The sequence below is a fragment of the Motacilla alba genome, chromosome 15, assembly GCF_015832195.1.
Source record: "Motacilla alba alba isolate MOTALB_02 chromosome 15, Motacilla_alba_V1.0_pri, whole genome shotgun sequence".
NCBI lineage: Eukaryota > Metazoa > Chordata > Aves > Passeriformes > Motacillidae > Motacilla > Motacilla alba.
The window spans coordinates 7,460,272-7,473,038 of NC_052030.1; the positions used below are offsets into that span (position 1 = coordinate 7,460,272).

Sequence of the window (12,767 nt, forward strand, 5' to 3'; positions counted from 1 at the left end):
ACTTGGCTGAGGGAGAGGGAACATGTGGCCAGAAGCATCAGGGAGGGAGCTGGAGACCCCTCTCCCTGTAAGATGGACCATGCTGGAAGCACAGCAAAGGGAAGGCTCTGCCTGCCCTGTTTTACAGGGATCTTCCAAAGTTCAGAGGATGAGGCTGGAACCCAACCTGGTCGTTTAAAAAGTCTGATGTCAAATAGACAATTAGCTGTTTTCTGCAATAATTACTTTGAATTTTGCTGAGCAAAACCACAGTTACAGCTACTCCAGATCTTGCTGTTCTGTGGGAGAGATTCCCAGGATGCATCTCCCTCTGATAATCTCCTGTATATTGCTGCAACTGACTTGGGCACCTACTTAATCTGTGACCTTACAGCTCCTGTCAAGCAGACTGTGACCCTCTCTAGACTTGTATTATCCATTACCAAATTTTCATTTTTATTAAACTCAGCAGAGACTTTCTCCCTTCTCCTCTAGGAAGCATGAATTCTCTTTTGTCATTTATTCCACGAATGATTTATACCAAGAGCCTGTCAACTATAGGAGGTACTTGCTTGTGCTTACTATACCTGCAAGTAGCTCTGTCCTTTCTGGGTCATTACTAATAAAGCACTTATCCCTCATACAAGCACAAATGCCTCCCTGTGCTCTCATAGGTATTTATCTGAGCACTTCAGAGTCCTCAGTGGATTTATCCTCACAGTGCTCTGGCGAGCTGGGCACTGATGTGATTTCTGTTACACAGATAAAGAACAGGGCTTGGAGACTGAATTCAGCTCTTTGCTGCTTCAAGAAGACCTAATCTCCTGGTTCAGGATGCTGCAACCACCCATGATTCTGCCTCACTCCCCCCACCTGCTTCCTCTTGGGACAGCAGGAAACTGCTCCTGGTTCATCCCACATTCTCTCCTTTACCAGGCAGCCCCACTCCAGCAGAGTATTGCTGCTCCAGCCTGCAGGAGAGAAGCCTTCAGCCCGGGGCCATTTCTTATTGTTGAAGTGCTTATGAAAGAGAGCATCACACCCCCACCTCCCAGCCTGCATGACCCAAATCATCACCCTCCATCCTGGCTCCCCGTTCACAGATGACTCATGAGATGAAGTCTCCCTGCTGCTCAGCACCATCACTCCGCAGCCAGCCAGATTTCGTGAACAACAGTAAAACAAATATATTTGTCTTGCAACTACAGTGCCAAGACAAGCAAGGAGCAAAGCTGGGGGCCAACTGTAACACCACAGATTTTGGCAGTCAGCCCTCTTTCCAGCTCCTTATATATTTTTGTCCCAACTTTCCACCTAGGTCTCCCTCTTTTTGGTATTTCTGGGCAGATCATAACACCCACCAAAGAGCAACAAACGCCTGCGTGGCTCAGTGCTTGCCCTTGATGAATTAAGGCATCTCCACACTCTCTCCTCTCCCACTCTTTCCAGCACCACTTTATCACAGGCAAGGCTGAGAAACCTGTTGCTGCTGTGTTTCTCTTTTAAACCCTAAAGCCAACTGGCAAACTAGAATTTAACCACACAGCTGCTGAATGCAGTTCCATTAATACATGGTGGCCAAACAAAACATTGCTTTTAAAATGCAATTTGTGCTTGGCACTGGACACTTTGGGAAAATTCAGAGCAAGATGCACTACAGACCAGCTCATAACCCTCTGCAGAAAGTGCTTTGATGCCCCCAATTTACATCTGACAGCCTTAATGCATTTTGGAAAGAGGCAGCAGAGTAGAAAGCCCCTGCACTAGTCACGATTGATGTAAGAAAACTCATTTTTGCTTCTATTTGGTTGTAAAATTCTATGTGCGCACACACGCCATTTTCCAAAATCTAAAAAAAATCACAGCAAAATGGTGGGAAAAAAATTGAGAAATTCTGGCAAGTTATACTTTTCAGCCTGAGAAGTCCTCCTTTATTGATCCAAAACATACCTTGCAGTTTTCTGGTGGCATGGGGGAAAGGAAGGTGTAACAAAAAGCTTTCACCTGTGATTATCTTGCCTGACCCTCATGCACCTCCATCCTGCTGTACTGAGCTGCAGCTGTGCTCATCTGCACAGGTATTTATGATGAATCTCTTGCAGACAGAATGCTTATTTCCCTACCACAATAAAAGTCAGTTCAAAGCAGGCTGCTCCCATTGAAGTCCATGGGAGATTTTTTTCCTTCCATCAACGTGAGCAGGAGTTGGGTTGGGCTCACTGAGACAGTTTGCTCCAGGAAAATCCTCACTTGTTGATTAGGGCTCAGCAGGAACAAACACAAAGAATATTTTATTTTCATTGGTAACTCCCATTCCCCAAATAATTTGAAATTAATCCTCCAATTTAATTTCAAGCTGCTTTTCTGCTGCGCTTGGTTGCTGAAGGAGAAAAGATTCTGGAGAAAGCAGCACAGGTGAATTACATTTGCTCAACATTTTCAGCATTAAATAATCTGCACATAACTCAGGCTCACTCGAATGGTACACTGCACTGACCTGACATAAAATATAGCTCTGCTAAGCCAAAAAAGATAAAACAGGGATACCTTCATATTTAAGGGAGAAACAGTGAAGGATTTCAGACTTTAACGAGATACAGATGCCGACCACTGAATGAATCACTCTGCCCATAATTAAAGAGTCTTCTGATGTCTGAAGACTCTTCCTGTCATGAAAACTCTTGGATGCCATTTCATCTCCATCCTAAGCCTGATTTCAGACTCAAAGAGGGGAATCCAAATGTTGATGTCACCCCAGACACCACTTATATTCTCCATTTCCCTTTTGAAGAACTTGGTATTAATTTCTGTCTATTTGGGTTTTATGTTTTTATAGGTCTTCAGGCACCCTTAGAGCTAGACAGGAGATATGAAAAATCAACAATGAACCACGGAATTTCCAGGCACCACGCTTCAGCATTTCATGCAAACCAGCATTTAAATCAGGGATTTAACCAGTATTTAAATCAGGGGTTTCTCTCACTAATCCACGGTATAAAATCAGAAAATTCCACTTTTGTATACAGGAACAAAACAAAAACATTTCACAGTTTTGTTGATGTTTCAACTGTAACAATTTAAGGATTCCAGGCAAGTGAAAGCCACAAGAAGTTGGAGCTTTATTACTATTATTATGCAGCTGGGCTAGCTGGGGGTAAAAATAAAAAGAAAGGAAAAAGCAGTGTCCAGGTACACAGCCTTTACATGAGATGCCCAAAAGCTTGTGTCTTACCTGATAACTTGCCTGCCCAAAAAAGTCCCTTTTTTTGCCAATTAGGTTGGAATTCTCTATTTTCATTTGCTTATCATTACTACTCCCTGGGCATGAATAAATCTCTCAGCTTTTCTGCTATGAGGTAGAAGAATGATTTAAAAAATAATAAATAAATCACTCCCATCTTGAGCTGAAATATCACCTGGGGGTCCTCTTGCTTCGCTGCAGCTGCAGCCTCCCCAGGGAAGCTGGCCCCCATGCTGAACTAGCTTTCCTGCTGCAAATTTCTCCTAATGTCTCTCCTGGCAGCCTCTATCCTCCCTGAAGGGTGATGCTCAGAATGAAATGTACTGCACCCACCACCAGAACTGAAGAAAGGGAACTTAGTGCTTTGAATATTTTATAGAGAACCGTATTTCTATTTCCTGATGACTTGTTTCCCCCCACAAAAAGATGCCATTGTGGATCCCAGGGCATTTAGTGATCAAGCTCCTGTCAACCCCAAACCCTCCACTCACACTTGATCATTTCTGGTAGAAGAGGCACCTGACCACTCCTGGTCTTTTACAGTTCATTCCTTCTTTGCTTAGCACTGCTAAGCTGGAACCCACCTTTTTCAGACCTTTTCTATTATTCCAGGTCTCCTGGATCCTGGTCCTGAACTTGGCTGTGCTTGTACCTGTCTCAGCTTGGCAAGACCTGCAGAGTAACTGTGATCACTAGAGTTTCTTCCAAGTGTTGATGGAGAATGCTGAGGGAGCTCCACCTCTTCCAGGGACTGCTGCCTTCCTTGTACTTAGAAACAACTTCATCATCTTTATCATACTTTCCTGAAAAATATTCCCTAGGCATTACAGGCTTCCCAGCCCACAGCTCCTCCCTTCCTCCCTTTTTGAAAGATATCCCATTAAATTTTCTTTTCTACAGTCTTCTCAAGCCTCATTTGTCCTCCACAGATTTTCAAAGATTATCACTAATGGCACTGAAATCACTTAAGCCAGTTTTCTAACTGTCTGGAGCTGAATTCCTCCAGGCTCTGCTGAGCATTCAAACCTATTCCTTCCCTTTTTTTCTGAGAGCACGCTGGCTGCAGCTGACCCTCTCAGGAAGAACAGAAGGAATAAAAAAGTCATTTAGTACTTCTGCTTTCTCGCTTCCATCTTCTGAGAGCTTTTCCTTTCCACTGAGCACTGGACTAACTCATTCCCTGGCCCAGCTCTTGCTGCAAACACATTCATAGAAACCCCTCTGGCTGCCCTTTTTGTCTTTTGCCAATTGTGGCTCATTTGGACCTTGGCTTCTCAATTTTCTTTGCATGTTCATGATAAAATTATTCTCAATAGTTCTACCTACTCTCCAATATTTTTATGTTGCTTTTGAGTTTCGGGTCATTAAAGACACTGTGATTTAGCTGAAGTAATCTCTTACTATGTTTCCCATCTGTCCTCTCCATTAAGGGAGTTCTACTTGTGCATTGAATTTGCTTCTCTAAGAAACCTTTAACTCTCCCAAACTTCCTCTTCACTCAGAGCAGCTTGCCAAGACTGCAGCTCTGAGCTGACTGAAATCCACTTCCCCGAAACCCATTGTCTTCCCCATGCTGCTCTCCCTACTTTCCTTCTTAATAATCAGCAGTCTGGCAATCCAGAAATGTTTTTGTTTTACAAAGGCTATTCAGCCCAGGTGGACTCATTTCCTAAATTTCCCAAGGACTGAATTCCACTTACAGATCAGTTTGCATCTGTTCTGCTTTGGGTTCTGGAGATGAACAAGGGTATACTTCAAGCACTTAAAAGAAATTTTCTTGCCAAAGCATCACAGCCAAACCTGTCCTGCTACAAAGCATCACCCCAAAATAGAGAACTGGCAAAGAAAGAAGGGAGGGGGATAAAAAAAAAAAAAATCAGATTTTTCTGGAAGGACAGACAACACATCCTCCAAAGCATCTGAATCTTGAGCTCAGTGTCCTTAGAAAAGGCTGCAGAATCCGCCTTGCTGCTGGCAGAAGATATAATGAAGGATTTAAGTACAGGTTGTAAAATTCTAAGTGCTGTCCTAGATAATTTATACCTTTCCAAATGATGCCTCTCCGTTCCTCAGATACGGGAGATCACCCTGGAGGAGTCAGCCCTGACCCCAGTCCTTTCAGCATCCTCCCTCTGCACAGGGGACACTTCCATCCTGCAGCCGTGCCTCGCTCACAGCAGCAGTCGATGGGAAACAGTGACTTAGACAGAGGAGCTCAGAAAGAACAAATATTTTTATAGCAGCCCCCTAATACTTCGAGCAGGATGGGGAGACAACAGCAAGTACAAGGGAGCCATTGAAAACAGCACCGCTCCTGACATGTGCTTGGGAAGATATCTGTTATCTGGGGCTTGCCAGCTGGCTCCTGTGTGCACAGCATCACCCTGCCTTTAACTCTGTTTGCTTTGCCGTTCCCTCAAATGCAGTCTTTGCCCTGCACAAAACCCCCTCCTGCTGCCAGCTGTGATCAACCAGCCCCAGGAGCCCCTTCCAGCCAGGATGCAGCAGAGCTGGCCCCACGGGAAGCACGGCTACCCCAAACAATCCCCCAGCAGATGAACGCTGCACTGAGAAGGAAGCAAACTCTACCCAGGTCTGTGTTAATCCCACCGTCCTTCCCAACACCAAATCTGTCAATGGCTGCCTCTTGCAGCTTCGCACTGAACATCCCTGGGAGCGCCTGCACCCCACCTCCAGCTCCACCTCATCCTCCAGCAAAGCTGATTCTCCTGCCCCCACTCCTGAAGCCCAGTTACCATCCAGAAGAAATTCTCCCTGACCCTTGCAGAGAAGCAGGAGACATCATCAGCCACAAGATTAACAGAGCATAAGTATGGTGCAAACAATGAGTTATCCACAGCCTGATCCACACTACAAGCTCAATGTCTGGCTGCTCCCCATTGGGCCATACAGCTTCTCTGAATGTTTTAAGCTTCATCTTAAGACAGTTGAGGTCCTTGCTCTGTTCCAATCTTTGGCCAAACTCCACTCCTAAGAACATCTGGACACTGTCAATTTGCCCTCTCATGCAAATTAGGACTATTACATTCCCATACAGAAGCTCCATTTCTTCAATTAATTTGCTTTTACCCAACTATTTGCACCTCCATCAAACATCCTAAGCTCTCTGTATCAATATTTGGGTTGCCAGTTTATTTTTCTTTGTAGCTTGTTTCCATTTATGGTGTGCTTCTCCATTTAGTATTAAATCGACAGTGACAGATCACCACCCTTCTTCTAAATTCACTAAATGGTTTAATAATATAATTTTGAGAAACAGATTTGTGGCTCGCACGCACACACCAAGGCAAAATAAAGATGACAGCGCATTTGAACAAGGCAGCAATAAAACAGTGATAGTAATAAAGAATAAAAATGCTATATCAGGTTGCCATGGGAACCAGCATTCAAGGACTCCAGGTAACGTTGTAAAACATGCCACTGAGCATAAAGCAGCTAAGCAGGTTAAGAGGTTATTTATTAGGCTGCGACATGTTGTGCAGTGCCCTCTGGTGAGAGCGCAACAGAGGCACAAACGGGCTCAGAACCAGGCTCAGGATCCAAGAGTTTGTGCCCCAGGAGCATCACCCAGGAACTGCCAGCCTGGCAGCTGCACAGCTGGGAAGGAATGGCACGGGCCACGGGCACTGGGCACAGGTCAGGCTGGAGCAGAGCTCGAGGGGTGACACCAGGACACGCACCCACAGCTGCTCTCACTTGCCTCCTGTCCCGGCTGCGAGCACCACAGCACTCAGGGAGCCACCAAGGGCTCCAGGATCCATCTCCATAGGTGGGACGTGCCAGACTCTCCAAGGGCTGCTGCGCCTGCTGAGGGTCACGGGCCAGCTCAGATGAAAGCCACAGCAGGTATGATTAAAACCAGTAAGCACAATCCTTGGGCACGGCATGTTTTCTTAAGGACTCAAAGTAGAACTTGTTCCATGCCCAGAAATTTCACTAAAATTAGCAGCAGCTCCCCACGTGGAGGGGTTCCAAACCCAGGCTCAGAGTCCCTGGAGCTCATGGTCAGGCACCACCTCATGAGGAGCACAGAGGAATGGCTCAACAGGGTGAGCAGCCCATGTGCAAACAACAAAAATCCAATTCTGTAATTCAATTCAACTCAAGGTTAAACCAACCCAAGGTGTCCCATCCTACACAAGACAAAAATACATAGATACCAATCAAAGACAAGATGTTCTTGGGCATCTTGACAAGGTAGAACACCCCCCCCACACACACACAAGAGAGGATGCTGCAAAGCCGTTTGAGTGCCATGTGCTCCCCTGCACCCTTCACCACGACTCTCCAGGCTCCTGGGGACATGTGGCTCATGGCCATGCCCACGACTGCCAACAGCAGACACTGAGCCTATTTCCAGGTACCTTTAGTTAACACTGAGCAGTTATCTGGGGGAGCAGAATAGACTGCTTACAAATATCACAGCACAGGGTTTTCTTCTTTTCCCACAGGCCTTTCTGTAGGGAAATCAATACAAAATCTAGTTAAATGATTCTGAATAAACACTGTTAACGTTTTGTATAGATTGGCTCCTCCAAAACTGAATCAGAGCTAACACCATCCTGATCCATCATCCTTCCTGCTACACCTAAAATAATAGAAATCGTAACAGAGAGAGAGGATGATTTTTAAGTCTGCCAAAATGTGCTAAACACAAGGCATGGCTGGATTAGCTTTTTCTATTAGCAAAGCCTATTTAGCCTAATATTCTGCAGTGCTTTCCATGCAGCTTTCCTGTTGGGATGAGGGTCAGTGCGTGCCCAGCCTGCCAGCACTACTCTGCCTACAGCCAGCTCCCAAACCCACCACAGCTCTGTGGCTAGCAGCAGATTTGGATTTGTCTTTAAACTGCAGAAATACTGCTGGGAGGTGGAGGGGGGCTGGAATATGAAACCCATCTCTCCTTGTTTTCCCCTGCACCGTTAAAGCTGTCAATTCAATTCTCCTCCCACTAAGTGGCACCAATGCACCGCAAACCACAACGAAAACATCTGTACAGACAGCTTATAAATAAATATTCCCCTGTCTTCTGAGCCTGGCCCGCAGCAGGGGAAATCAAACAGGCAGGGGCTGCGTGCGGGAAGGGGCGGTGGGGCTGCCAGGGCCAGCTCTGCCCAGCACAGCCCACCAGGTATGGCCCTCCTCCCTCATAAAACCTTTAATTACCTTTCCATGAAGGAAACGCAGCTTACAGGGACACAAGGAAAGGGAAAAAGTCCAAGAGGTAATGTTGTGTTAGTTGCACACCCAATACCTGCTCTCTCTGTGAGAAGAAAAGCAGGGCAGGGACAGTAGCAGACATTGAAACCCATGGATTGCTGAGCCAAACCCAACCCAGAGTCCCTGCAGCTGAACTGCATTCAACCCACACCACAAATCACACCCTGAACGCCAGGCACTGCAGTTTTTCTTCCAGACAGCCCTTGTGAGGCCCTTTTGTTCAGGAGAGCTGTAAGGACTGCCCTGACTTCCTGGCTGAATCACCCGAGGCTCTGCCCAGCAAAGCCCAACACTTGTGCTACTGGACAGCAGGTATGTGGGGCAGAAACAGCTCTGCTGGAAATCAAATCTACTGTAAAAAAACAAATCTATGGCTCAAGCTTACTGTAGCTGGGAAAAGGTTATGAAATAACAAGCCCCACTGCTGCTAACCATCAGGCAGGAACAGAAACTAGAAGGAAAAAATGTCTAGCAAATATCTTTTCACCAGTGCTCTTGAGAGAAGTGGCAATTAGCCAAAAATAGCAGTACAAATACCAACAATGAGCAGTTTGGGACATCACAGTTTCCCTTGTCGTGGTCTGTCCTTTGGAGGAGTGATGCCCATGGTCTCTCCAAAGTGTGGAAACAAAGCTGTGTGTTGAGCAAAGAGCTGAGCAGCGCCTGGACGGGAGGAGCAGGGCCCAGCAGCAATGGATGATTGGTCTTAGTGGTTCCACCACCATCTGCCTCACATTTGCTCCAGCAGAAAGCTGCTAGAAGACAGCAGCTCTGTAACACATTCCCATGCAGGCCAGGCTGGCCAGACACACAGAGCCCAGTGCTGGAAGCTGACACACACTGACTCCTCCAGCCTAAGGGAACTGCCTGTGGCTGACAGCCACCACACTCCAGACCAGACATACCAATCTGCCCTCCTAAATTAGCAATATGCAGTGGCCACAGAGGAATAACTTGCCTTCATCTACAACAGAGCTGAACAACCACAATCACCACCTTTTTATACAGCAAGTCTGAGCAGTTATCCCTAAGGGGAAGAAGATATCCCTAAGGAGAGGGAAAAAGAGTTCATAGGCACCTCCTGAGTTTGTTTTTAAAACAACACACACAGATGTAGTACTGGCATTAAACCTCCTGTGCACTGAAACCAAAACAGGGAATAAAAGAATCCCCTCGGTCTTGAAGCATTCCAAATATCCTACACTGAGCACTGGGGCATCAAGTCACTGGCCAGGGATGTTGACTTGCTTCTTTATGCTCCCTCCACCTCTCCCCACGCAATATCCAACAGCAGATTATTCTGTTGTTTGCAGTAGACTGAAGTAATTAAGCTTAACCCCAGTCCTGTGGGAGTCCCAGAGAAGGTTAGTGATCCACAGGCATGACACGCTGTTATTTATAGCTGATTAAGTTCTATTTATCTACATTTAAATGTTGCAGGAGATGGGAAGAGATCCCAAAACACATCTGTGTCTTATTAGAAACACCAGCTGTGTGTGGTAGCTTAAAGTTTGCCTTCCTTGAGAGGTTATAAGGAAAAGAAAAACCAACCCTGAATAACTCAAATTCTTCACTGTAGCTAAATAAATTGGTGTGGTTTAGTCATAATCTTCAAGATGTAAGCCTGCCATCCCATGCAACTGACCTGCTTCTGGGGTCAAACTCGAACCCAAAATTAGCCAGGCTGCTTTGAAGCAGTTCTGAGCACTGTAATTGCATTTAGTTTTTACTGTAAGGCTGTCCATGTCTTAAGAGACATGAAAAAGGTGACCAGCAGGTCACAAACCAGATCTTTAGAGGCACAACTTCTGAGCCTCTGTGCATTTCGTAACAGCACTGTGGTTTCACTAGTTAGACCCTCCTCATGTCTATGCTCCATTTTCACACACACACACACACAGAGGAAGACAAGCAAACTGAGGGGATGCAGTTCTGTCACCACCCTTTCCTCCACACAGATGTGGTGCTAGGGCCCACAGCAACCACTGAGACTGGTATTAAAACCTTTGTGCAATTTGAGTTACTGCCTTTTTGGTGGCAGAGAACAGTAAAAGAATTACTTGCTTGTAGGATGTGCAAAGAGTTTCAAGAATGGTATCATCACAACTCGGAGTCAGGCTCTAAAGGAAGGGACACCACTGTCTTGTAACTATTTTCACCAAATCACAGAGGTAATGCAGAGTTCACCTCCTAACTGCCAAAGCAGAATGTGCTGAAGGAAGCAGAAAGCTTAGATCTCCTTCTGTAAGAAGTCCTAGTTGAAACATCCAGATAGCATCAGGGGGACAGAGCAGGAACATCTAGCTCTTGTGGCTGCAGAACTGTAACTCTCCCTAAGGTACTTCTTAAGAACCAGAAGAATTACACATCACCTTTGCCTTTTCCCACTGCAAACCATTTGTGACCTGCAAGACTTTTGTTGGTAAGTTCCAGCCCAGAAGAGCTGGCTGAGTTTCACTTTCAGCATCACCTGAAATGGAGCTGAGATTCAAAATGAAACTTTAAGGTAAAAAGCAAAACTTCTGAGTTTTGCAAAGAATGCTTTGAAATGCCTCACCTTGGCTTTGACACCTTCTTCTTGCACAGGAACCAGCGAGACTGTGTCCACAGGAGCTCTGTGAAACTGCATGTTGAAGGAAAACCCACAAGGACCACATTCACCCCAGCCACTGACTGCAATCTTCTGATGGATGATTTACTGTCAATCATCCCACCACAGACCGAACTGCAGCTCACTTTGCAACCCTCACCCACAGCTTGGCCTGGGGGATAAAAGCCACTCTGCTTTCCCTGGGCAAGTTCTCTCTGAGCATCCCCGTGCAGTGCAGAGCTCCTGGCTCCCTCCAGTCCCAGCCCACATCTACTCGAGGGATGCAGCCGTGGGCTGATGTTAACAGAGCGTTAAACCTCAAATTGGAACATGGCAGGAGCAAGCCTGGGATATTTCCAGTTTCCCCTAGGAAGGCAACGCTGCCAGCTCTTTGTTTTGTAGTGAGGCATGTGATAATTTGGCATCATCTTCTAAGTTCTGAAATTTGCTGGAACAAAAGAAATGTTGAGCTTTCATTAAGAGGAAAAAACAAAGTGTACAGTCTCAAGTCATAAACACAGACTTGCAAATACAGCCCATGAGTGCCTGAATACAATTAAGAAGACTCTACACCAGTGCTCATTAAGTATCTCGGCTGCTGGATAGCTTATTTGTTCATTCTTATTACTTGATTGGATTTGATAACTCAAATAGTTTGCAGTAGTATTTTCTGCTGTGGTTCATCTGTTGCTAAATTCCTCTTTCACAGGCCTCCTTGACAACCCTAAGGAATTCAGGTGGTCACCCTGCAGTGACATTTTAAAACTGATGTTTTGAGATATACTAATATAGAGAATGACCAATCCCTGAAATTTCATTTCCTGGTGCTTTTACATGACATGTTTCAGCAGTTGCAGGCAGGCATGGGCATACATTCAGTAAATCAAGTGCCAGAAAGGTTCCTCCCATATTATAGGAAAAATAGAAGCATTTCAGCTTAAAAACAAAGGAAAAAACCCAACAAAAACAAAGCCAACAATGAAGCAAAGTCTGGTTATTCCAGAGTACAGTTTCCCCTGGTACTTTGTGTTGCAATTATTGACATATCCCCAGATAGTCAAACTTATGTGGTCCAAAGTTTTGTTGTGAACTTTGTAGAACATGTTGTGCCTGAGCCAACTGGAGCAGACTTTGTGTGTTATCACGCTGACCAGGGGAACAGGGGACACACCAGATTTGCTACTAAAAGGGAAAAAAAAATCATTGAGCTACACAAACCACAACCAAATGCAAAACCAAATTTAAGCACAGTACAAGAGGCAGGTCCGAGTTGCAACCACTCTGACATCTCAAGACTCTTTGGGTGGATGAACAGCACAAGGAACCAAGATCAGGAGGCACCAACACCTTCCACTTCTCTGTCACTTCAGCTGCAGCTGAATACAGCTCCTGGCAGAGCCACACCTCATAACCACAGCACAAGAGAATCTCCAGGTTCACACAACAACAGCAGCAGTCTTTCTTCCTCATGCTTTTTTCACAATGTTTTAACTTTATTCTTTGGCTGGACAGGCTAAAAACACATGAGTAGAAATGGAATGCCTGGATGCACTGCTTTACTATTAATCCTGATAAGCAGAAGCAGAAATCTGAAAGCAAACACTACAAAGGGTTTTCACCACAAAAATTCAACCTCAATTTCCATTTTCTAACCGTAGTCCTAACAACTTCAGAATTTTCCTTGTTGTTCTTATGAGTTCCTCTGTTTCCTCCTTT

The 12,767-nt window shown here is 45.4% G+C and overlaps 1 protein-coding gene across 18 annotated transcripts in view; it reads right to left on the reverse strand.

Annotated features, from left to right (window-relative positions):
- Nucleotides 1–12,767, reverse strand: part of FBRSL1 (fibrosin like 1) — a 507,461-nt gene that overhangs the window by 309,131 nt on the left and 185,563 nt on the right. The window lies entirely within an intron of this gene.